The sequence below is a fragment of the Rhynchophorus ferrugineus genome, unplaced genomic scaffold (assembly GCF_030347505.1).
Source record: "Rhynchophorus ferrugineus isolate W39M unplaced genomic scaffold, kcgeb_rfMv2 rfM1, whole genome shotgun sequence".
Taxonomy (NCBI): domain Eukaryota; kingdom Metazoa; phylum Arthropoda; class Insecta; order Coleoptera; family Curculionidae; genus Rhynchophorus; species Rhynchophorus ferrugineus.
Window position 1 is genome coordinate 83,170,392 of NW_027472580.1, and position 27,679 is coordinate 83,198,070.

Sequence of the window (27,679 nt, forward strand, 5' to 3'; positions counted from 1 at the left end):
TTGCCAGTGAGGCTTCAATATGAAGTTGGTTTTCTCTGCAAAAAATCTAAAATATAACATTACGTGGCCATACTATTCCAAATCGTTTTTATGAAAACTTGCCATAAATTTGTAATAATTCGAACAATGCGGGAATAACCGAAACACTGCTTAAAAGAGAGTAACTTCGTTTGATAATGTTTTAACCACTCACCTTTCCTTTTAGTAAACAAATATTTACTTAATTCTAATGAACACTATCGTTCATTTTATTTAGTACGTTATGAACAGCGAACTAAACTATTAGCTCGTATGGCTACCCGTTGGGTTTGTTTTTATTTTCTGTGTAACCGATCTGACAGCTATACCAGGTCGCTTGACTTGGGTGTTTTTTTATTTTATTGGAATATATTAACTGATTACTGATTATAGAAACTTAAATGAATAACAATACGATCTCGAAGAAATTTTTGTAGAATTTGTCTTAAAAATCAGATGTAAATGACCACAAGTTTACCAATGTCTGACTCTATCACTGTCCAAGTCTCGGAGCTTTACAGAATAATTAACAAGATAAGTCGAGCTGATCGCGATCCAAAATTGTTGCGAATTTACTTCATGGGTAGCATACGGTGCGAATACTCGAACCATATAGAAGAAACGGAAACTTAACACAAATAAGATTTACACTGTACAAATTTGGATATTTAACAGTGAAAAGTCTAAAAGTTTCCAGTGAGGCTTCAAAATAAAGTTGGTTACAAATGTGCCCAATGCGGTTTACACTAACAGCAGGTATTGTAAATCCCTTAAATTCAATTTATAAACTAATACAATATAGATAATTTTGTGATACGATCTACAGAACAATTTATTAAAACATCAAAATTAAGATCTAGTATTTGATTTCTTCTCGAAATAAATGATCCATCCGAACAAAAGTCGTCATCTCTATTGTCCAACAATCACGTTACAAATATCCCAACTATCAAATTTAACTTATTTGAAGTTTACCATTGTTTCTAAAGTTTAAAATTTAATTAGTATATAGCAAACAAACGACTGTAATTATGCGCTAATGGTTATTGAGAAATAACAAACATAATAAAAAATCCGGCCGTGATTTGCATTGCTACTGTAATTCGTAGACAGTACTGTCAGTAACGTCAAGAATGCTTTGTTCTCTCTTCTAATATATACCCCAGATCATTTCTCGCATGCATCGCTATTTATTGATTTGTTCACGTTTTATTATAAAACTAGCGACCCGCCCCGGCTTCGCACGGGTGCAATGCTGATACTAAATTAAATACACTACAGAAAAAATATGAACGTTGTATATAAAAACATAGCGGCCCGCTCCGACTTTGCACGGGCATAAAATATATATGCCTATGTCACTCAATGAAAACATGATTAAAATCGATCCAGTATTTTTGGTTCATTCATTACTGCCCTTGGCCTGCACGCATTAAATTTGGAGTAAAACAATTCCTCTTCCCCTATACTTACTATGAAGATTTCCTGCTATCTTTGGAATATCTAAATTCATACAATTTTATAACATTACACATTTTTAAACGCAAATTTTAAATTTGTAATATCTCCGAAAATATTTGTTTAATTTACATGCTGTAAGGAACCATATTGATCTATATTAATTGCACACTGCATTTAAGGTACTTAATTCGATAAGGATTAATGCCGTATTGCTTAAAATAGCTTCGTAAATAAGCCATTTTCTCACCTAAAAAGTAAACAATAAAAATGGTTAATGTGGGTTATCCCTAAAAGATAAACATATACCATCGCGGACTTTTTTGTAGACCTTTTTATGGTGTACAATACTGTAGTACATTAATTTGATCTAACTCGTAGGGTTAGGCAGCGTTTTTGCTAATTGCTAAATAAGCCTAAAAAATAGGTTAATTTACGACATCACGTTAGAAACCTTTAAAATTAGCAATGTTGCCTTAGTATATTATGCATGTATTACATGTATTATGATATAGGGACAGAAAAGGCGACTTTGTTTTATGCTATGTAGTGATGTGATAAATAACCACAATCATAAATATGAAGCAGTAACTTTGAAGTCAAGGCAGGACGTGGCAGCATGCAGGCCTGGATGACAGGGTGTTAAGTAGGCGAGCCCTCGTTGTTCATATAACTACAGCCATAGAGCATAAGAATACAAGGAACTAATCAAGTTCGATGCCCACCACGGCAGAATTGACAAAACAGCGTAAAAAAAGTACAGTGTTCATAATGGGAATTATAATATTGCGCCTTATAACTTTAGGAATATAAGAAATGAAATAGAGGCAGTGAATAACAATTACCTGATCAGTGTCATCTGAGCTTAATTCTCTTGATGGTTTTGAATCTCTAAGATTAATAAGTTAACGTACCCTTGAAGGATTAATTAACCAGACCGGGTGTGATATTAATGGCTGATTAAAGTGTTAGAATATAATAAAAACACTTTCCCGGGCACTTTGGACTTACACTTTAAAAGAAAGTAGAAGTCTTCATCGATTACATTTATTGACAGCTGTTATTTTATAATGACGTTTACTCGGAGGGAAAGAAAAATAGTTGGATTATAATAAAAATACATTGGTTGCATATGGTTTAAAAAGGCATAGATATATCCTAAAATAATAAATATAAATATTGCAAAAAATTCTAAGATAAGTACTAAAGTGGTTCTATTAAAGTACCTCAAATGTATACATACATAGAGAAAATACACAGCCTTAATAGTGTTTAATAATATATAATGTTTATAGTAGTTCTTGCTTACACCGAAAGACTCATATAACAACTGCAATTAATTAAAACTAATTTACCCAATCTTAAAGTCAATTACACATACAATATTAACAGGGCTAATGTCTCGTTTAAGGATAATTTTAAGTCTCGAGCAGCTCGACGATATATCGTGCACGTTTTCACCGGATAAATTGCGGTTAAATTTCAAACTCCAAACTCGAAAATTGATTTAGGAACAGATAATTTAGGTTGGACGCCTCCAGAGGAAAAAGCCGAAGTTTTAACCACGACCATTGAATTGATTTCTTAAATAACTCACGAAACATATATTCGATCGTTTCTAAATCTGTCTCAGAGAGTTTCCGTTGTTTAAAGCTAAATCCTCGGGTTTATTTTAGTTAAGCTAGGAAAGTTATGCTCTCATTTTTAGTACGATTGTCTTTTTCTAAATAATTTGATTAATCACTACATAGTATAAAACAAAGTCGCCTTTTCTGTCCCTATATCCCTATGTGCGCTTAAATATTTAAAACTACGCAACGGATTTTGATGCGGTTTTTTTCAATAGATAGAGTGATTCAAGAGGAAGGCTTATATGTATAATACATGCATAATATACTAAGGCAACATTGCTAATTTTAGAGGTTTCTAACGTGATGTCGTAAATTAACCTATTTTTTTAGGCTTATTTAGCAATTAGCGAAAACGCTGCTTAACCCTACGAGTTAGATCAAATTAATGTACTACAGTATTGTACACCATAAAAAGGTCTACAAAAAAGTCCGCAATGGTATATGTTTATCTTTTAGGGATAACCCACATTAACCATTTTTATTGTTTACTTTTTACGTGAGAAAATGGCTTATTTACGAAGCTATTTTAAGCAATACGGCATTAATCCTTATCGAATTAAGTACCTTAAATACAGTGTGCAATTAATATAGATCAATATGGTTCCTTACAGCATGTAAATTAAACAAATATTTTCGGAGATATTACAAATTTAAAATTTGCGTTTAAAAATGTGTAATGTAATAAAAATTGTATGAATTTAGATATTCCAAAGATAGCAGGAAATCTTCATAGTAAGTATAGGGGAAGAGGAATTGTTTTACTCCAAATTTAATGCGTGCAGGCCAAGGGCAGTAATGAATGAACCAAAAATACTGGATCGATTTTAATCATGTTTTCATTGAGTGACATAGGCATATATATTTTATGCCCGTGCAAAGTCGGAGCGGGCCGCTATGTTTTTATATACAACGTTCATATTTTTTCTGTAGTGTATTTAATTTAGTATCAGCATTGCACCCGTGCGAAGCCGGGGCGGGTCGCTAGTGATTGATAAAATAAAGCTTCTTAATAACTTTTTTCACTGTATTATGTCTCTTAATTGTAAAAATGACTGGTTTTCTAATAGAATATTATTTTTATTTAATTTATTAAACTCTCTCGTTAAATAAACAAATTATTTTCGGGGTTGCGAGAAGCGTCAGAAGGTAGAATGATCTAACCATGATGAATTTATGGAGTAGCTATGGAAATATCGCCCATCTATATATTACTCGGGTTAAATATTTAATTGAATTATATTTCATTGACATTAACTTAGTAATAATTATGTTAATTTGCGCATCAAGAGTTAAAATGAAACTGGACGAGAACGCAGCTCAAACTCTCAAAAAGTTCAGACAGTTTAATAGTTGATAAATCTATTATTTCCGGTTTTTCCGTTGACATAAAAAAATAGAAATAAGAGAAAATTAATCGATTATATACACTGAAACAATTTAATGGGGTATTCTTACAAACTAAAGCACCAGAAATTGCGAGTAAAGATCTAAAATCATCCTTCTGCATGACAACGCTCGACAATTTATAACTCATAACTCGAATAGGAAGCTCTGTTACATCTAGCACACTGACCTAACATAACGCCTTTTGACTACCACTTGTTGAATTATATTCGATGTGGCTTGGCTGGCACACACTTCTAAAATGCTAAGGATGTGCGAAAACATATCAATGCCTTAAATCGCTTTCAACACCGTTCACCAAATACGGTATCGCCATGTTACCAGAAATATGTAAAAAATATAGAAAATACCTTGAAGAACTTATTCAACGAGAACCTCCCTCAAACTCTCAAAAAAGATTCAAACAGTTTAATAGTTGAAAAATCAATTATTTCCAGTTATCGTTTAGTTGAAAAAATTTAAAATGGGAGAAAAGTAATCGATTAATTCACTGAAACAATTTAATGAGGTGTTCTTGCAAAAGAAAACTCCCTCCAGAGATAGTCACTAAACATCCAAAATCATTCTTTGGCATGACAACCATCGAGAACTTACAACTCACAATCCGAATGGGAAGAACTGTCGCACCTAGCACACTCACCAGACATAACAGCTTTTGACTACGACTTTTTGAATTCGATTCAGTGTGAACAACAAACATTCAAGATGAACGAGAAAAATGTAAAAAAAGAATTTAAAAAAATATAGAAAACACCTTAAAGAAACTTATTCAACGAGAACCCAGCTCAAACTCTCAAAAAAGGTTCAAAGAGTTTAATAGTTGAAAAATCAATTAATTCCAGTTATTGTTCAGTTGAAAAAAATTAAAATGAGAGAAAAATAATCGACTAATTACACTGAAATAATTTAAGGAGGTATTCTTGCAAAAGAAGTCTCCCTACAGGAATAGTTAGTAAACATCCAAAATCATTCTTTGGCATGATAACCATCGAGAACTTACAATTCACAACCCGAATGGGAGGATCTATCGCACTTAGCACACTCACCAGACATAAGAGCTTTTGACTACGACTTGTTGAATGCGATTCAGTGTGACTTGGCTGACACACATTTTTAATATGCTATATATGAACGAAAGAAACGTAAAAAAAGAACGTAAAAAATATAGAAAACACTTTAAAGGAACTAATTCAACGAGAACTCAGTTTAAATTTTCAAAAAAAGTTCAAAGAGTTTAATAGATGATAGATCAATTATTTCCAGTTATCGTTAAGTTGAAAAAATTTAAAATGGGAGAAAAATAATCGATTAATTACACTGAAACAATTTAATGAGGTATTCTTGCAAAAGAAAACTCCCTCCAGAAATAGTTAACGTCCAAAATCATCCTTTGGCATGAAAACCATCGAAAATTTACAACCCACAGCCCGAATGGGAAGATCTGTCGTACCTAGCGTACTCACCAGACATAACGCCTTTCGACTACTACTTGTTGAATTCGATTCAGTGTGGCTTAACTGACACACGGTTTTAAAATTGTAAGGATGTGCGAAAACATATGAATGCCTTAAATCGCCGCCAACACCGTTCACTCGACACGGTTTCTCTATGTTACCAGATATATGTAAAAAATGTATAGAAAATAAGGAAAACTAGTTTCATTAATATATATCAAAACGAATTCTCCCCAAAAATGCCTTTTTAAAGTGAAAAATGATCGGAATACATACAAGCACCTAATCAATATCGACGAAATCTTAGACGCCATATATTTATTGGATTTTTAAAATCATAGTTTATCAAAACTATCCTGATTGTAACCGATTGTCATCACTAACAAAAGAAACCTGTAATTTGCTGATTCAAGTGATGCATAACTTAGCAACAAAGTATCGGAAATGCTAGTCCTCGTTAAAAGCGATACTAACTTCGTTAATGCGACATCGAATAAAGAGTTTCCTTCTAATCAAATGCAACAGTCTGTATACGTCGCCATAAATTTTCAGATCGATGATTAATGGCAATAAACATAGCATTACGGTACACATAACGATTTAAAGCAGAATTATCGTACTCCGTGGATGATTAGCTTCGTTCAGGAATGTATAGGACTCATCTAGATACAATATAATTATAAAGTTCCTTTGCTTTACTAATTTGTTAGAAAAATATAATTAATATTCAAAATTAACTTTGGTATTAAAACATGAAAGGTAACAAAAAAGTGACTATTTATTATTAATTACCATAGCTGGCCAAAGGCAAGCCCTGCCGCAAGTAGACCGCAGTTCAATTTAATTAAATAGTATGAATAGTTTCAAGTTTCAAATAGGTTTCAATTAAAAATCATGTGACATATATTACAATTAGTTTTATATATCTAGTAGTATTTTCTTAATGATAATGAACATAAGTAGATCTAACGCATTGGAACGAAACTGAAATACTGTCTTTAAAATATACCCACACACAACATACACTTCACATAAGTTTATAACTCGATATTTTTTCATATATAACTTCACTATACTAATTCAAAGAGTTTTGTCTTTCCAACCTCCGCTTACGTCTACTGTTGTAAAGTAGCTGTAGGACTTCCACGTTTTTATACTCACGCAATCTCCCTTTTTTTTCGCGAAACGGTTTAATTTCTTCGCAGATCTTAGTGGATGTTCTCATTTCTGATATTCTATGGATCGTTTAAACGTTTAAACGTAAATACATATTTTGCTATGTTAATATATGAAATTACTCTAGAACTAGGCAAAATATTTATTTGTGGTTAAAATTCACATGGGTAGGCTTAATAAGGTGGCATTTTATTTTATAAATTATTTCATGAGAATCATATTAGTTTAATTTGCCAATAATATTTCCTGATAATATATATAAAATGTCACAATTCGGCAACATATCCTGTAACCAATATATTTAACATCTTGGAGTTCATCCGACTCAAATAACTTAAGATTGTACATACGCTTAATTTCCTACTACTTCGCTATAATACTAATAATGAAGGTGATATTGTATTGAGATATAAGTAGACCAAAAGTGCTTTCAATGACCTCTTGCTGGATAATGCCCTTCAACAACTAAACAAATGCGGTCTTACAATGTTTTTGGAAATGAAAACTATGTACGTAAAAGTAAAACACATACTTTACACAAGGTAACACCGCCAAATTTTTAGATTGTCAGTCAATTAATATATTTACCGTAGTAAAAAGGGCATAATGCCTTGTTTGTGTCTCCATAAAATGAGTAGCGGTACTACTATCAGCGTACTGTTATTATGATTCATAAGCCTAATATATAAATACAAATAAATTAATATATCAGTTATCAGTAATCGTCATCACCAAAAACCATATCTTCTATTCATATTACTTTTACAAAGAGAAATGATGAATAAATATCAATTATTATAAATAATACTGAAATATGCAATATATCATCTTAGAACAAAGATGCTGTAATGTATTATTTAGTTCTTGTGCGAAAGGAGATTAAGGAATTAAGGTTTGAAAAGATTTTATTTTCACGACAGTTTTGTAGTAAAGCAATCAATTCCTAAAATACGCTAATGTACTACATCTAGGTTTTAAATATTTCATTGTAAATAAATTAAAACTATAGATCAGATTTTAACATTGGCGAAAAATCTTTAATAATATGTTAATTTAGAAATAAATCTATAAACAACATCCTTTAATGTCAATTTTTTTCACTAGAATATCTCAAAACTTAAAAATTTAAATAACTGTATAGCATTTAACCACAGTAGTAAGTTTTGATTTGGAACTAATTAGTTACATGTGGTAAAAATTATTTGCATTAATTAATCACATTTTAACTATATGTTATCATTTAATTAATATAAAAGTAATATATTATATTTTTTTTCGTGAGTCCACAATCTGCCCGATTGGCAATAAGTATTTCTTCTGTTTATATTATATATACATGACATGTAGAAAATCACTTCATTAAGCAATCTTCTGTATAAAATATTATCTTAATTAATTAGTCTTATTCTAATACTTATTCTAAACTCTACATATGTCCAGTAATCAGATCAGGTGGTGTTAAACGTTTTAGTCTACGCACTTCACTATCACGTCGCATATTTAGCTGATTAGCGAGTACATTGGGATGCACTGACACTCTTTCGAAGTACTTCACACAAACACGTTGGATTACACTCGTTATAGATTCTAGAGGAATATCGCGTTGTATCACTTTATTTGAAATATAGTACGGAGCATCAACAATGGCACTCAACACCTTATTTTGGAACCGTTGAATGATGGATATATTAGATTTGCTAGCGGTACCCCATAGCTGAATTCCATATGTCCAAATGGGCTTGAGTATAGACTCATACAGCAATACCTTGTTATCTAATGATAACTTGGATTTGCGCCCAATGAGCCAATACATTTGATATAATATATTATATAAAGGGTTATTTATGATTCCTATATAATTTATTTCCTTTTTGATAGAGAATATTAATATTTTCAGTTTTTTAGTATTACAAATTGCTCTTAAAAATAATATTTGTTACATTACAAATATGTAGAAAATTTTATCACATCACTCAGTAGTACTTATCATCATACTTTATATGATGTATAAGGTATCTACTTATTGTTATATAAAAAAATACAATTTTATGATATAAAGTTCCTTTGCAGCCCAAAAATTCATCGCAATTACTTCGTCAATTTTTGTACTCTAACACGAGCCAAAGTATTGACTCTACTGCACTCATTAACATCTACTTTTACTAAAGTTCAGGATTAGAGTTGTGAAGATATAAATCTCACCTGTATTAGTGATGCAACGCAAAATTTCTTTTTTCTACACTACTTTTCATATTGCTACGAAAGTCGTATTCGAATATGATTTTATTTAAATATTAGCAATTGCTCCAGAAGACTTCATTATGGCATTCAAAACTTTAACTAAAGCCTTTAATGATGAGATAAGACTACTACCAAATCTATTTTGGTTAATTGAGGATAATCTATAATTCCTGCATTTTGCCACGATTTCTCCTGTACTTGTATATCTTCAACCTTTTTTAATTAAATTATTTTCTATAAAAAATATATTGAAGCACATTAAAATTGAACAGGTTACCCCTTAACGATTAACAAGACCTTTTTGTTTAAATTTAAATAACTGTATAGTATTTAACCACAGTAGTAAGTTTTGATTTGGAACTAATTAGTTACATGTGGTAAAAATTATTTGCATTAATTAATCACATTTTAACCATATGTTATCATTTAATTAATATAAAAGTAATATATTATATAAAGGGTTATTTATGATTCCTATATAATTTATATCCATTTTGATAGAGAATATTAATATTTTCAGTTTTTTATTATTACAAATTGCTCTGAAAAATAATATTTGTTACGTTACAAATATGTAGAAAATTTTGTCACATCACTCGGTAGTACTTATCATCATACTTTATATGTATCTACCTACTTGTTGTTATATAAAAAAATACAATTTTATGATATAAAGTTCCTTTGCAGCCCAAAAATTAATCGCAATTACTTCGTCAATTTTTGTACTCTAACACGAGCCAAAGTATTGACTCTACTGCACTCATTAACATCTACTTTTACTAAAGTTCAGGATTAGAGTTGTGAAGATATAAATCTCACCTGTATTAGTGATGCAACGCAAAATTTCTTTTTTCTACACTACTTTTCATATTGCTACGAAAGTCGTATTCGAATATGGTTTTATTTAAATATTAGCAATTGCTCCAATTAAATAGCAATTAAATTTGCAGTTCGAATGGGAAGTTTGGCCGTACCCAGCGTACTCTAGACCAAGCGCCTTTTGATTATTACTTGCCTTTGTGGATCGATGCCAAACCAATACCGTTCTTTCAACATAGTTCGCTATGTTGCTAAAAAAAACAACAAAATGTGGAAACATGATGACAAAAAATATTTTAATTATACATTATATGAATTTCTCCCAATAAAAATTTTTTTAAAATCAATAGAGTTTTTGATATGTTATTCACCCAAAGAAGTGACAGGTTCTATGTATTTTTATTATATTAATTTAGTAATTCTGATAGAATATTAGAATTATAGAATAATAGAATTTCAGTAACGTATAGTATCCGTCATATTACTACATTTGTTGCTATAAATCATCGATAATGGCTGAAATTTATATGACGACAGATACAGTCTGTTACATTAGATTAAAAGGAAATTATCTGTTAGACGTCATATCCAACTGCAATTATTTACGAAGTTGGCGTCTTGTTTAACCACGAGTTCAAGTCTTGAGCAGTTGGGCTGCATGTTCTTTACGTTCTGAACGTAGATATTGAGGTTTCCGGCATCAAATTCTAAGTGAAACTAAAGTATGGCTAAAGCGCATAGGGTCTGAAAGTTTTGCTTAGTAGATATGACAAATTATGCTTTACTAAAATTCATTACATCAAAACGCAAGCTAAAATAAGATAGTATTAGATATAGTATCTAGTTTTAAAATATTATTGAATATATAAATTATAATACATTCCAAAATTTTAAAGAATACCTATACTTAAATTATAATAATAAATCATGATATATAATATTTATATCTGCATGGTGAATTAGAAGACTAGACGATTAGAAGATTTTTTATTGAAAGATGACTATTACCAATAAGTTCAATACCATGTTTGTTAAAATATATTAAAAAATCATGTTTTTTTTTCTCTGGAATATCATTAAGAAGCCTTTGCTATCGGTTGATTGTTACAGTTGTGCCTTCGGATATTGTTATAATTCTATTCTTCGGATAGTTCTCTAATATCTAATTTGTGTCTTTAATTCTAATAGCTTTGTCTTCTCTCCAGAAGATTTACTAAACTACTCAATATTGTAGCAGAAAATGTTGTTCACTCTTTAGTTAAATTTGGCACGTTGACAATGCTAATGGAATGGTATCATGCGGTTCTCGGCTATAAAAAACCACCACAACGACATATCGCTCTTTTTCCTTTTGTCTACCCCCATGTAAGAGTACCACTTCCACAACGCTACCGTACTTCCTTTACCTCACCTAATATTCTGTCTATTCTCCCCTCGAACACATGTATCATTTAACGTAGAAATAAACAAGTTTTGATTTAACCAGTGTTTTCAGTTCCCATGCGAATTCCTTCCACAAGATAGTAGTGAGTATTCGGATAAACAATCGCATCTACAGCCACATATCCCGACCGACCAGACGAACATTCCTACAAGTTAAACCCCTGAATCTTAATAAAATAACCTAATTTTTCCTTCAATTTAAGGGTTTATCTTGCAGTCTCAGTCCCTGTTCCAGTCTTATTATCACACAAAGAATAAGTTCTTGAGCCTAGTGCTGATTATAGTATTTCCCTTACTCTTATATATTTGCATATGATTCGGACTAACAGTATATGATAATAAAAGAACATATTCAATATGTTAAAGTTATCAATTTTTCCATCTACGTTACCGATCTTAGCATCACAAAATTTATGTACACCTTTTGCATTCAACAATTAATGAAATAGCTGGCGACATCAGAGTATGTTTTTATCTTGATTGGCCCGAATCATCAATCGGTATGCACATAAGTTCATCGCGCTAAATGTATAGTTAAATTCTGTGCAGTGGAATAAAAAGATAAATAATATGCAAAGAAAGCACAAAATAATGAATATATTGTAACTGTCACTGGATTTCTTGCTTTAATGTTTAAGTGATATCACTGTCTTCCAGAATATCACTGTATATTGCACAAAGCATTGTAAGAACGATGATTATTTTGGATCATCTGTACCATGCTGTCTCTGCATCCTATACGAATGTTTCGACGTTTAAATAGGTCTCCAGTCAAAATAAATGCAACTTCATTAACAGTTGGTATATCATATCTTCGCAAATGCTCTCCATATAATACTTTGTCTGGTTTAATGATAATAAAGCAGTTGTCGTATTATAATCTATTGTAAACGGTATTGAACAACTAGAGCAATTGATTGTGATATAGCAAAAATGTACTCAAAATGGCCATAATTTCTCTCTCATCCATTTTCTCGATGCAGTTATATAAACAGAGCGTGTTAATTTTGCTTCTTTTGATCCATTACTCTTTCATTTGCAAAAGAACTAATTTGATGAAGTTCTTGGCCATTCTGGACTATTTTTGTTGCTCCAGACGATAGCTTTAAAATTAAGTCGTGTCAAGTGTTCTTCTGTCGTTCTACATAAACGATAGTTAGAGGCCAGTTCCGCATGATATATAAGTTTACCGATACTTTCTGTTTTCTCTCGATAACATGGCTCTATATTTGAATAGAAATTATATTTTGTAAAATAGTATTAATCAAAAAAACTATTACATCACTTAAAAACTGTTTTATTTTTTTGAAAAAAGAGGCCATTTGTTGAACAACGATACAGAGCGACACTCCTCGGGTTCCTATTTATTAGAAAACAAAACAACCTGTCTTGCTCGCTCATCAGTCAGATAGTTTTAAACCAGATGAGCGGATAGTCAGAGCCATATTACATCACACATCCCTCCCAAAGAATCAGCCACAGACATGTACATGGTTTTTATTCCGTATGAACAGCTTATAGTTATCAAAATTGTTTTTAATATCGAGTAAGGTACATTTTATGTCGTAATGAGGTACATCCCCAAGTTTACGTTTGAAGGTCTTCGAAATTGTACTGTTTTTACCAAAATTTTCATGATACTCCTCTACAGAATGATTTTCCATATGTTGGTAACTCCAGATGAAAATAGTCTACGGCTCAAGTTTTTGCTCAAATCCCAGTAGAATATGTTAATTCACAGCAAATTCGGTTAGCCCTGGATGGCCTTACTCCTTGAACTGTGATGCATGTGCAGGGAACCCACGCACTTAGGGTATTTTTTAAAACTTGAAAGTTCCTCACATGGAAGGGTTTATTGCTCGGGTCATTGAACACTTTCAATCTACATTTTGTGATTTTACAAGTTCAGCTGCCATACACTTGCCTGAGCTCCACTTAACTAAACAAGTAGTTGCGGAACGATTGCATTCCAACGTCAGCCTGTCTTCTCTTTTCTTGATAATTTGATGAACACAAAATAGAAATATACGCGACCAAACAAAGCGAGGTTAAGGTTCTATTCTAGTCTATCAACCCGTCCCAGTCGTTCACTATTCAGAGAGTTTTAAACCAGATGGCCGGAAAGTCAGGGCCGTATTACATAACATATAGATGAATTAATTAATTTCAGTTTAGCTTGATCTATAGAAGACAGCAGGTTTTAATTTTATTATTACCAATAATATGTCAATAGCAACCGCTGTTATTGCGGCGGTAAACATGAACATGCGCCTTCCAAATAGATAGGCCAGCTAAAATAAGACTATTTAAAAAATATTAGAGCTTTGTCATAACTAACTACCGGGTCTAATTGTTACAATAAATGATTCCTCGATCCGCATAAAGACACACACAAAATCTGAACAAAATTGGTCCTACACTTTAGGAAGAGTTCAATTCCATGCACAAGCTCAGTAGAATCATATATATAAAGAAATTTTGTATATGATATACGTACACTTTAACTAATTTGAATATTATTATACGTCTGATAAATAATGATGAACACAACAACACAATATCTGTAGGTAGAGAATGCGAATGGAAACATCTAATTTTGTTATAAATTAAAGCCTCCTTGGTACCAACCAAAATTTATCTAGAGTATGCATACCGCTTTACGTAGGTTCCAACAATGGTAGTAGGCATTAACCCTACTGACTGTCGAGTGATTAAGTTAAAGATCATTCCAGAATACATCGCGTCTTACCCAGCTTGTTTACCGGCGTGACTAAGTCGTTCAGTGCATACAAACGCTAGTAATAAAAAACTTAAAATTGCATTTTCCATACTGATTTCATTCTTTGGGCAAAATTTAAAACTTGATCTAAATTTATGAAACCAGCCTTTGAAGTATTTAATTATACTTCTATCAACTCTTTTTCACCTGAACTTCATGAGGGCTTGTAAATCCTAAAATATTGATATTAATAAACCGAACCTAAAATAAGATAATGACTCCAACCTGGCACCACTAATAACGTTCTTTTTTCTAATTAAACTGCCAACATAGACTATCTATTTTCCTGCGACGCTACGACAAAAATTCTCTTTTAAATTACTTTTAGTAGAGATAAATGCGACCTAGAAAATGCTACACTAATTTTTCATGTCTGAAATTAGGTGAAATAAATTTAGTTTCTCCCTGATTCTCTCGTTAAACTCTATTTTAACATTTAACCATGCGGTTGTCGCAAAAAGGGCAAACTGTGGCAAAAATACGATTTTTTCATCCTGACGGTACTTTTTGGGACTCTGGCAGCAAAAGTAGATGGGGTTGTTTCAGGCTAACTGGCTTATAAAGTTGCATAAGTGTAATTAAAGCAAAAAATATTTCAATTTATTATTTGAAATTTTTCTGTAACTGTTGAGAATTTTGTTGATTACTTACAAAAGCATATTTTCTCCATATTTCCTGTACAATATAAATTATTTATTTTATTTAATATTTCAGGTAAATAAAAGCAATGTAACAGGCAACATTTAAACAGCGGCCTTCTTTGGCTCAGTGGTCAAGGCGACAGGACAGTCCTCCTACTGGGATATGGTTGTAAATGTATGTTTATGATTATTTATAATTGTGATTGTCATATTGTGAACATATAGAAGACCAAGTTTCCATGCATGAATCCACACGGACGATGAAAAGTTCAACCCATACTATAAAAATATATAATAGAAAACTCGGTCGAAGCCTAGAAAACTACAAACTATTGTAAAACCAATACTGACGCCAAGGAAGGTAATGCTAACTGCTTGATGGGAATGGAAAACAATTATTTGATTCCCCACGATTCATGGGAGTCATGTCAAGTCAAGGTGATTTAGAAAAAACCAACTGAACCAATCAATAAGAAATATGTTATATTTCATCACGAAAACGTTAAGACGCTCATATAATTAGTGGATCAGCCAAAACTGAGAGATAGACTGGGAAATCTACAGTATTTTATGGCCCTTGGACTGTCTGACTATTATTTGATTGGGACTCTGTGAAAGTCTTTTAACGACGTAAAACTAGGTTCAAAGAAAGGAAGCCCTACAATGAAAGAATCATTGTTTTACATTGTTTTTGAAATATATATACATCAACTTATTTTTTACACTAGATACAAAACATACATTTGGAACAGACGACGTGGTGGATCAATTGCTATTTTCTATTCTCCTAAGAAACTGTCTCTATATATTAATATTGCAAGAATCACAACCAAATTATTCCCACATCTAATTCATTACCCATCATTAAATTACTATTTTATTCAGGAAATAACCTCAAGTATTCTTTAGAAGAACATAAAATCGTTTCGTATAAGAATTCCTAATTTTTCAAAAAATTCTTAACGTAGACCAGGAAAAAAGTGATTTCTTATAACCTTATATTCATTATTCCAATTTAGTCAACGTACTGTGAAATGCAAAGTAAATAATTCAGCTTATAAAATATTTTCCGAAATCCTATTATAAATTTAAGATCAGACAGATGAAGGCCCGTGATCAAGGCATCTTAATAAAGGCAGTTTGGAAAGAAAGCGAACAGCAAAAAATGAATAATTAAGGACCTCTCCGATAAATAACAATATTTACCTAATAATGGGTTTGCTGTTTTAAGTAACATTAAAATTAAATTTTATTATTTTAAACACTAACTCTTAAGATATAGTGCCCTAATAATAACTGCCCATTAGTTTGATTTTATGAGGAAATATTCAACAATTGACCAGATATATCGAATCACAGATATTTTAGACAGAGCTTACGAAGTCTAGCAAAAGGAACTTATTTATTAACTCAACTATGAAAGAAACAAGAAGATGCTCCACAAGAGAGTGTTTTAGGTCATATATTTTACCTACACTGCACGTGTGACATACCGAAAATATAAATTTTACTACGGTTATATTTACAGATGATACTGCGATACTTACTATCAGACACAACAGCGAACAAACGACCTGAAAATAAATAACTATATCCAGACGTAACATATATATAAATGGATCCAGATATTAAGAATAAAAGCGAACGAAACCAAATCAGTGCACATTGTGTTCATCTACAATCAAACTTTTCATGTACCAATTAATATAAATAATATTGTTACCCGATAAAGAAGCAACACTACCTTGTTAACTTGGAATGAATTTTGACGCAAAACTTTTGAGAATATCAAAAAGAAAAGAACGAGAACTCGAATTAAATTACAAAAGGATGTATTTATTATATAGAAGAAAATCTAATTTACATAATAAGTTGTTGCCATATATATATATATATGAACTAAAATCTATGTGGACCAATACAAATAATTATCATAATATTCAACAAGAAGTAATATTAACATAAAAGTGTTTCAAAATAAAATCCTGAAAGAGTAGAAGTAAGTAGAAGTATTGTGGATGCATCTAGATTTTATGAGGCGCTGCAACTCTTGGATAATACTGGCAGATTCAAGAGAACTAAACGATGTGATTCTGTGTAAGTACATCTAAAGTTTATTATATTTTATTTTATTAGAGACCAAGTGAGGGACAATCGGTCTTGGATAAGTACCTAGTTTTAAGTCACTGTAGAGCCCAACTGTAAGTTAATCAGTAACGACTAGTAATGGTATATATTTTTTAATATATTTATTAAAACTGGTATATAAACAATTACCTTTAATCCGACTTATGTTACTAACAGACAACTACGACGGTCATCATTTATATTTCGCGAATTGGCAACACTGTAGTTATGTGAGTCCATCTGACGGTTCCATCGTAAAGTTTGACATTTTCGACGATATACGTACTTAGAACATTTTGTCGCACGGACGCTATTTGTTTATTTTATATTTAGTTGAAAGTTTCGTCTCGGCAAAAAATGGAACTGAATCGTGAATATTTTCATGCGATGATTTTTAAAGATTTTCGACATGAATAATCACAACAAGAGTGTAACCAGAAACCACCGTGTATCGCTAGTTTGTTGAATTCAATCGTGGTCGTAGTTCGCTGTCCGACGAGTTTCGTGAAGGTCGTCCAAAATCGGCTGTTGTGCCAGAAAACATTGATACTGTGTGGGAAATGATTAAGCAAGATCGCCATGTTACCTGTTATGAGATTGAGTCATTGATGTCACACAATTTGACAATCGCTCAAAAAATGCTCGTTTCGATTGGTGCAAAGAAAGAACTTGTGCCTAAGAAATTCAATCGCGGTGCTTCGAAAGACTTTTATAAAATCGTGACTATTCGTGAAGTGACGAATCATAGATATATTCATATGAGCCCGAAAGTAAGCAGCAGTCGACTGTATGGGTATTCCAAGATGAACCAAATCCAACAAACGTTGTTCGTGCACGAAGCACTTGAAAACAGAAAATGGTGGCTTATCTCTTCGGGAAAATTGGTCATATTGCAACAGTGCCTCTAGAGGATTGTAGAACAGTAAACTCAGATTGGTATACAACCACTTGTTTGGCAGAAGTCTTCCGTGAAATAAGGAAAACAAACAATAGACGCCGGATTGTTCTTCATCATGACAATGCGAGCTCTCACACATCGGCTTAAACAAGAAACTATTTGAGCATTCAAAACATCGAATTGATGCGTCAACCACAATACAGCCCTGATTTGGCACCTAATGACTTCTTTTTGTTCCCATCCATGAAGAATAAACTACGTGGTCAACGAGTTTCATATAATAATAGAATAAATGCTTTGAAAATTGGTTTAAGCGTATACAGAAGTGTATCGATCATCGTGGTGAATACTTTGAAAAAGAACAAAAATATGTTCGCAGCTTAACTATTTGTTTTTTCCTGGTCCCGAAATATAAACAGTGACCCTCGTACAACTAACTTATTTTCCACTGAATCACTTACTGTTCAAACATTTACAAGGTAAAAAGGTTCTTTCCGTTTGAGACGCATTCTGCACATTTAAAAGTTTGGACGTTTCCGTGTTGACGTAGTTCTAGAGTCTTCTTTGATGAGAATCTCCAATTCTTCTGATAGTATCGGTAACCATATCAATTTCTATGTCGCGATGGAGGTCACAAATGCATACATCCCAACGGATTCACAATACAATTTATCCCCTAATTGTGTAAGCATATATCTCTTGGACATGAGAGTCACTGACGCACCTTCACAGCTGAATTCCATAGCTCCACACTAGTCTCAGTTGATATATAATAACTTGATGTTGAGTTAATCGCTTTTTTTATTTGCTCCTTCCATCTCAGCTTGACACCCATGATCGACCAAGATATTTTGCTGTGTTGGAATATGGAATTTGCATGCCGTTAGTTCATACATTAACGCATGGTGAAATGGCCCTCTTATTTGTAAATTCAATGTGTGTAGATTTGGCATAACTTAATTTTATTCGCCATTTTTAATATATATAGCAACTTTGTCAAGATCAACTATATCAAATCAGGAAGATTGGAGGTTCCGGGTTGAGTTCTCTACAGTATCTAGTATTACTAATGTTGTCGTGTCATCAGAAAAGGCAGCAGTGAAGTTCTGGGGAAATTACTGATGGCCCCAATACACTTCATTGAGGCACGTCAGCCCTCATCTGTTTTTGATCAGAGTTTGTTATTTCCTCTTTAACACGGATGTATCGATTAATCAAATAAGATTTTAATAACAGGTAGGAATTATGTAAGTATAAGTGACTTTATTTTGAATAGAAAGCATCCATGTTAATATATACATTGTCAAAAGTCTATATAATAGTCTATACTTGGTCCATTGCTGAGTGGGAATACGTGAAATCAAACTGGTGAGATGGTATCAGCTTTTTTTTGGTCGAGGTTAGGTTTGATAGGATTTTTTTCCAGATAGGTATTTCACAATCAATTTCTTAAAGAATCAAACCAACATTGACAATAAAGAAATAGGGCGATATAATATAACTTCACTTATGTTTTTACGATATATTGTTATTACTACTATTTCAGCAGATTTCAATGCATCTGGTAGATAGTTTAACAAAATGCACGCAGTATTGAACTTATATTACTGAATAAAAGAAATTAAACCTAAAATCCACAATACTGTGGCAACATACGCAGGCGGCACAGCAATCTTAGCATCCCATGCAGATTCAGTCACAGCATCAATAAGCCTACAAACGCACCTGAAACAAATACAATTATGGTTGAAGAAATAGCGCATTAAAGCCAATGAAACAAAATCCACGCATGTAACGTTTACTCTGCCGTAGAAGAACATGTCCACCAGTGAATATCAATCATCGTCAACTCCCCCAAGCAGAGCATGTTAAATATCTTGGTATGCACTTAGATCGACGCCTAACTTGGAAGAAGCACATACTCTCTAAACGGAAACAACTGGGACTAAAATTATATAAAATGTATTGGCTCATCGGGCGCAAATCCAAGTTATCATTAGATAACAAGGTATTGCTCAAGTTAACAAGTCTATACTCAAGCCCATTTGGACATATGGAATCCAATTATGGAGTACCGCTAGCAAATGTAATATATCCATCATCCAATGATTCTAAAATAAAGTGTTGCGTGCCACAGTTGATGCTCCGTAATGTATTTCAAATAAAGTGGTAAAACGCAATATTCCCCTAGGACCTATAACGAGTTTAATTCAACGTGTTTGTGTGAAGTACTTCGAAAGAGTATCAGTGCATCCCAATGTACTCGCTAATCAGCTAAATATGCGACGTGATAGGACATATCTAGATTTTAGAATAAGCTTTAGAATAAGACTAATTAATTAAGATAATATTTTATACAGGAGATGGCTTAATGAAGTGTAATCACAAAGAGTAAAAAAAAATCCATAATCACCTTTTATCATATGTTCAGCGAAGCGGGTGGTTTTCAGTCATATATATAGTTGGAGACTTAACGTTAGTCTAACATTCATTGTGCAGTGCAGTACTACAGGAGCTCTTACTTTTTATTAACGGAATATTTTGTCATTTTATATTTTGTCATTTTATAAAACTCATTATCATTTATCTCAGAAAACTATTAAAGTCATGCTATAAAGCGTGAAGTTTAAATATTGTTTACAGGCCTTCACCTGCATAATATCTCTTAACGAAATAATTCCCAGTATAATATTCTACATACCATCAACAATCGGCTTGTTAAAATTGACTTTATTCAAATAAGACTCGATTCGGTTTTCGCAGACGCGAGATTAAGAGTTCCATCTCTATCTGTCTTCATTATGTTCCGGGTCAACCCTCGGAGAATTGAATGAAAATAGAGAGAGAATGAATCACATAATTAAGTTATTAAAGTTGCTTCGGTTTGACTGCTAACGGGATTAGAATAATTTATATTTGCCCGACGGTTTCGTATGATACATGTCGTTTTTATTGGATCAACGTTAGGGATTTTTTTATTTAGAGCTTTATTGCCTAACATTGTATATGTTATGGTCCATCGTTAATCCTAATTTAAATCTGGGAAATAATATTTCGATAAAACAACACTCATAAACTGGTGAAGAAATATCGATGATTATCGATGTTGGAAATTTAACGATGTTTGATAACAGATGGCTCTACTTGTATAATAAATTACATAGATTACGAGTTATGTTTTCTGTTGATCATTTGCAAGATTGCATTAAATATAGATGTTATTAATTTTCACATTTTTCTGATAGCTCCCTTTATTTTTTTGGAGTCAATAAATGCTCAATATTCATTATTTTTGTTTAATTTTTGAGAGTATTTTTATGGGGTAAATTCGCTTAAAATTAGCAAGATTAGGACTGAAACGTAACGATCTTTAAAACCAAAGGTTAGGATGAATCTTTAAGTAATTTTATTCTTATATTATTTTTTAATAAGTTTGTTGAAATAAGGAAATAATTCTTTATTTAAAGAAAAAATATAGGATTTAACTCAATATTTATATATTAAAGTATATTAATTTTATCCATCGTGTATTAGAGTTAAATAAATATAGAAAAGATAAATCAGATAAAAAAATCAGGTCAGATAAATAAAGAAAATGTCGTGAAAAATACACAAAAATTTAACATGATATTACAGATGTCATTGCAGCAAAATAAGCAATATAAACAAGATAACACTAACTATGAAACCTTTCATAAAAGCAGTAGGTAGCAAAATATTTATTTTTTATTCTTATTTGTCATATATTCTTCAAATTCGAAAACTATGAATGTTTACCCGTTTTTTAATATTTCCTTGGGTAATTTCCTTATTAAGAAAAAACTGATCACAACAATTAGACAGATCATCATCTGTATTCTATTAACGAGTACATATTGAGTTTTCCATGTGCATTTCCACCGTCTGCAAATCATGTTCTGTTCTACTCACTTCTTCACCATTATGTGTTGCATTATCCTGAATAAATAATAAATTATATAAATATCCGTGACGTTAAAATATATTAGTTTTTTACTTTTTTACCTCATTTTTTTATATTAAACCTATTAGTTATTTCCTAGTTTGTTAACAAACTATTGGCCATTTGATTCTATACATCTTGTCCATCTTTCAATCAATGTATGAATGCCATCTCACAAGAACTGTTTGTCCTTTGAGTAAAACCATTAATCGAGCCATTTTCTAAATTCTTCGAAACTGCCGAAATGCGTTATCGTGCTGTAAAACACTACCGTGTCTTCGGACCCATTTAGACGATTTTCGGTCAATGCATGGATCAAATTGATCATTTGTTTTCATCATACGTTTTGGAGCAAGACAATGCTCTATGTTTGGTGAAGCCAGAGTGGCGTGGTACACCGAACATGGTTACGAACTGTTGAAGCCTGGTGAGGCAGTTAATAGTGGAGTTGGAGTCTGGTCAATCGATTTTGCCAGGTGGTTTTTCGCTTAGGGTTTTCAGAACAAATCCATTTTTCACCACTCGCTACTATTCGATGCAGATATGACTTCTGATCATACCTTTGAAGCAGCATACCACAGACAATTTTTCGATTTTTCATTTGCATGTCATTCAATTGATTTGGCGCCCATCTTCCCTTCTCTTGGATATTTTCCATTGCTCGTAATCGGTCGCTAATCGTTTCTTAGGTCACTGCCAATTGTTTTTGAGTTTGGCTTGGGTCTTCATCAAATTAGAACATTGCATACTTAATCCTAGCGATGTCTGTTTGAGATCGGAAAAAACTCTTCGGTACACCTGCTAAATTTTTTAAATTGACGAATTTAAGGCTATTTCTCATTGTTGTTAACTTAATTGTTGCCATTATGTCGGAGGGTTATGCTGATTGATCCTTTGGAGAATTTTTGTTACTTTCAATAATAAATCCTTATTTTAACATTAACTATTAGGAATTTTCAGTTCATTTATTGATTTGTTAAATCTTCTCTATTTTTATGCAATATTTACTTGTTACGATTTTTTTTCGTAATTTTTGTTCAAAATATTACACTTTTAGGAGACACCCTATAATTTTTGTTATAGTTATTGCAGATTCTTCCATATGCTTCTCACTTTTTAAAGATAAATTTAGAGAAATTATTGTATCTCAATTTTTCTCTATGTAGTGGTCAGAGAGTGATTGTTATACAGATAAGGGAACTTATCTTTGCTGGATTGCGCTTTTACCTTATAAATGCTTGATTCTATCTAATTTCATATTAGTATATCATTACTTTTCGATATAAGACAATTAATAGTACCATAGTAGTATTTTTGTTGTTGCCTCATGGCCAAAATGTTGGAGAATTTGTGTTCATTATCTTAAATAATTTTGTGTCCTTTCCAGTTATCAATAATGATAGCTATTAGATATTAGACGATGAGAACAAGGCAGTTATAATCCAAAATCTAAAGAATGTACAAGACTTTTTTATGGACTGAGTAATAATATTACTTTGACATTGGGAACAATTTGCTGGTCATTATTTTTGAAGGTCTAAATTGTTTTGTCGCTTTTTTTTATAAGTATATAATTTTCCAAAAATCCCCTGTAGTTAAATAAAAGGTAATTTAAGATCGACTTCTCATTAATTATTGTCATTGAGTGGGCTTAAAAATATCCGTTAAAACTCCTGATCCTCTTATCTTTCAGAAAATTAAATGAAAATAAACTGACTCCTATTCACAAAAACCAACTTCCTCGCCGACAGCACAACCGAACTGAGTCAGTTTAAACTTTTAACAAGATTAGAATAAATTATATCTGGTTTATGATATCGCGAGTTATACATCTTTTTTATCCCTCCACATTCAAGAGCAAAAATATATTGAAGATAAGTAAAAAAATCAGTCCAGAAGAACTTTTGGCAGCGGATAACGAACTTTTCTAATTATGTTTCCTTTCTGAGGGCCTTATTCTCTTTTTTTGTAATAATTAATTTAACTTTTTCGAAGAACGTTTATACGAACGGCAGCAGCATTTCTTTCGGTCGAACGATTTTTGACTTGTTTGTAACCACGTGTTCGTAATTAGTTTGCGAACCTCAAGATTACTTTCCGTTACATATTTCCCTTCATTTGCAAAATGCCCAGAAAATATCTGATTCGTGTTTCTGACCGAGAGGTCTACGTGGAAGTTTCGAGCCAGGAAACTTTTCAGGTCGATTGTTGGGAGTTTTTGGCCGAAATATCTTAATATTGAATAAATATTTATGGAGTTAAGTATTATCGTTCCTTTTGGCTTTATGCCATATTTACGCACGTTTGTTTATATTTACACAAAATTAATTATATTTAGGTCAACTGTATCAATGCAAATAACTGTTAAAAAACATAATCTACCTATTACATTCGATGATTTTGCAATATCTCTACATAAAATAACACTGTTGCATTTAGTGTTATTGAGATCAAACACTTTTAAAAACTTATGGTGATAGCGCTCCATTATATCTCCATTGTTGGTTTTCCTTTTAATGATGTTACAATGGCGTGGTTGATGTTAATACCAAATAACCATCTTGACCAAAGAAGACAATGAATTGCAAGAGTAAACATTCTACAATACTTCATATCTAATATATCTGGTATACTCATTCACTTTAGTTTTATAAGTTCTAGCATTTTTTGCCGAAATATCTTCATTTTGAATAAATATTTATGGAGTTAAATATTATCATTCCTTTTAGCTTTACCCCATATTGAGTTACGTTTGTTTATATTTACAGAAAATTAATCATATTTAGGTCGGCTGTATATTTTTGTACATATTTAATAATCAATTATTAGGATTGGTAAGTAATTTTGAATGTTTTAAGCATAGGCACTTTTGAAACAATTTCACTTTCAGCGATATCTATTGGCGAAAATGGAATGCATATATCAAAGCAAATTACATTTAAACAATGTAACCATACCTCTGCATAAAACAGTGATTCATTTAGTATTATTGCGTTATTTGATTTGGTCTGACAAGAACTTTTAGAATGGGATGGTGACACTACCCCTTTATATCCGAATTGTTGGTATTAGCGATATAAAAGTGGTAGTTTCAGTGCTATTGACAAAGAACGACTAGGAAGAACAAGACAATTATTTTGCAAGAAATATTGGATGTAAATACAGCTCAAACACTCAAGGATTTTCAGCCAGCTTAGGAGGCATAGCAAAAAGAAGAATTTTCTGGGCGCAGTGTAATTGGCATTAAAAGTGGGCCTGACACAACAATCCCAAGTATAAAACGTCATTGGTTAATACCAGTTGGAGAGTCATACAAGCCGAAGTGCATATGGTGGAATTAGAAGAATAAGACTGTTTAACCGAATGAATCTGTTGATATCTACCAAGGCTAATTGAATAAATTGAATGAGGGATTGTTGCAGAAATGACAAGCAATATGGAGTAGATGTTAGCAGAGTCATTCTTTTGTACGAAAATGGTTTTCCACATGTTACAAATCTTGTGATGGATGCATTCTTGTACACGACTAGAAAGTTCTACCGCACTCAATGTAAGGATGCCGAATATACATTGATTATTTGGCCGATATTTTTTATTTTTATTATAATGATTTATTGTTTGCGACATAATTTTAAAAGTTTACTATTTCGTAAAACGTTTATAAATTTTGTTAGGCCTATAGATCATTTTATTTGTTTTTAATGTTTTGATGATATGTTTCTCTACGGTTGTTGATTTATAACTGTTACTTCTATCCGGCTCGAAGAACCATGTTGAATCTATACCTGCTACTTTTATCCAAGTTGATATCCATGTTGATTTGCTTGTTTAATTCATAAATAACTTCCAGAACGCTTGTTAAATAGGGTCCAAAATAAGCTGTTCTTAGAGATGTCAGTGATTCACGAATCTGACATCGATTAGTTCCTGGGTATTCTTTATCTTTCTTTAATTAAAAGTAAACTTTTTCTTAATTACTTATCTTATTTAAATATACAGTTAGATTACAATGCAATGTTAAAAAAAACTCGAACTATCTTCGATCATACTGATCGATCTTATTTTACAAACCTGACTAACAACTAGCCGTGAATAATTTGTAAATGCTTGCGATCCTTTTTTTTTTCTTATTCCAAGATGACCAACTAGAACCAAATAATCTTTTGCTGATGTCGCTTCAGGTTCGGGATAGAGAAGTATTTTACGGGCGACAGAGACCCTGATTTGACGTGAGTGTTGACGTTCCTCATCAACCATGGGGCACTGAGTAACGCGCGGAATTTTTTGGATTGGAACACTTGGAGTAGTTCAAGTTGGCTCTCAGAGACATACCTGTAGCTCCGTAGAGGAAAACTGGACGGACTAGCATTTTCTACATAGTCACTTTCTGGGGGATTGGGCTTGCGAACCTCTTGGTTCGCCCTAGTTAAGGTGGTGTGTATGTCACACCCACTCTGAAACTATACGGTCACCTGTTATTGCAACCAATAGTCTACTTATAAGTACTTTCTTTTCCAAGTAAAGTAGAAGCCAATAAAATGTTCTTCCAGGCAGACCCAAAATACCGCCATAAAGCTATAAAAAGGCAGATGTTATATAAAACCCTATTTCGGGATATAAATATAATAACTTCATAAACATATTTAACAAGGTTTCTAATTTATCTCTCTGACATCCTGAACAACGGTCGATATCTCTAACTCACCCTACTCACTTGTTATAGCGCCATCTGATTACCAGTTATTATTATCATTATTTCGATTTAGTAAAAAGGTATTTCGACTCCTTCAAAGGGGATTATTGTTTTATTCTTTATGTTCAAAATATCTAAGCTCAATTTAAAGTTAGGTAGGTTCTTCGGTTTGCTTTCCATAACCGATAGGAATAGTCAAAGTGATCGTGTTGTCGCTAATAAAACATTCCCTTCCAGGCTTCTATCTTTTCTCCATACGACTCATAATATTTTTCAATGTTGTTACCTTTTAGATCTTTTTAAAGGGGTAACGCTATCTACTTGGCATATTGTCCTATGTAACAGTGATGTTAATAATAAATAAAAGACTTCCTAATTTAACTGTATATTCATGAAATTGTTTGCCAAGATCCATATATCTATAAATTCGTTAATTCTAAACGTCTCAAGATATTATCAAGATAATTAGATGTATCAAAAGAATTAGCTCGCAGGATTTTTATCAGCTATTTATGGACTTATGGACCACTTAATTACACATCCATGCTTTTACTTTTTTAGTGGTATGAATTTAGTTGTGATGGTCACTAGCTTCCTGCACAACATCGTTAAGAAATAAAATGTCTGACCTGGCTTGGCTCCTTTCTGTATTCTTTAGCCTTGTGACGGTGGTTATTTGAACGAAATAAGGAATATTGGACAGTCGAGCACATACAGCAGCAGAACGCTCATGTTACTGGCAGTATTACAGTAAACTTTTTATTATTATTATCATGATTATCACCATAAGGTTTCAAAATATTGACAATGTGCTAATATTGATTAATGGTTAGATTGCTGATAAATAAACATCATTCTTTCGATATCGTGTCTCCATGTTGTGCCCAACTAGTCAACAAGTTGTAGACACATATGAAAAATAGTTTGATTAAAAAA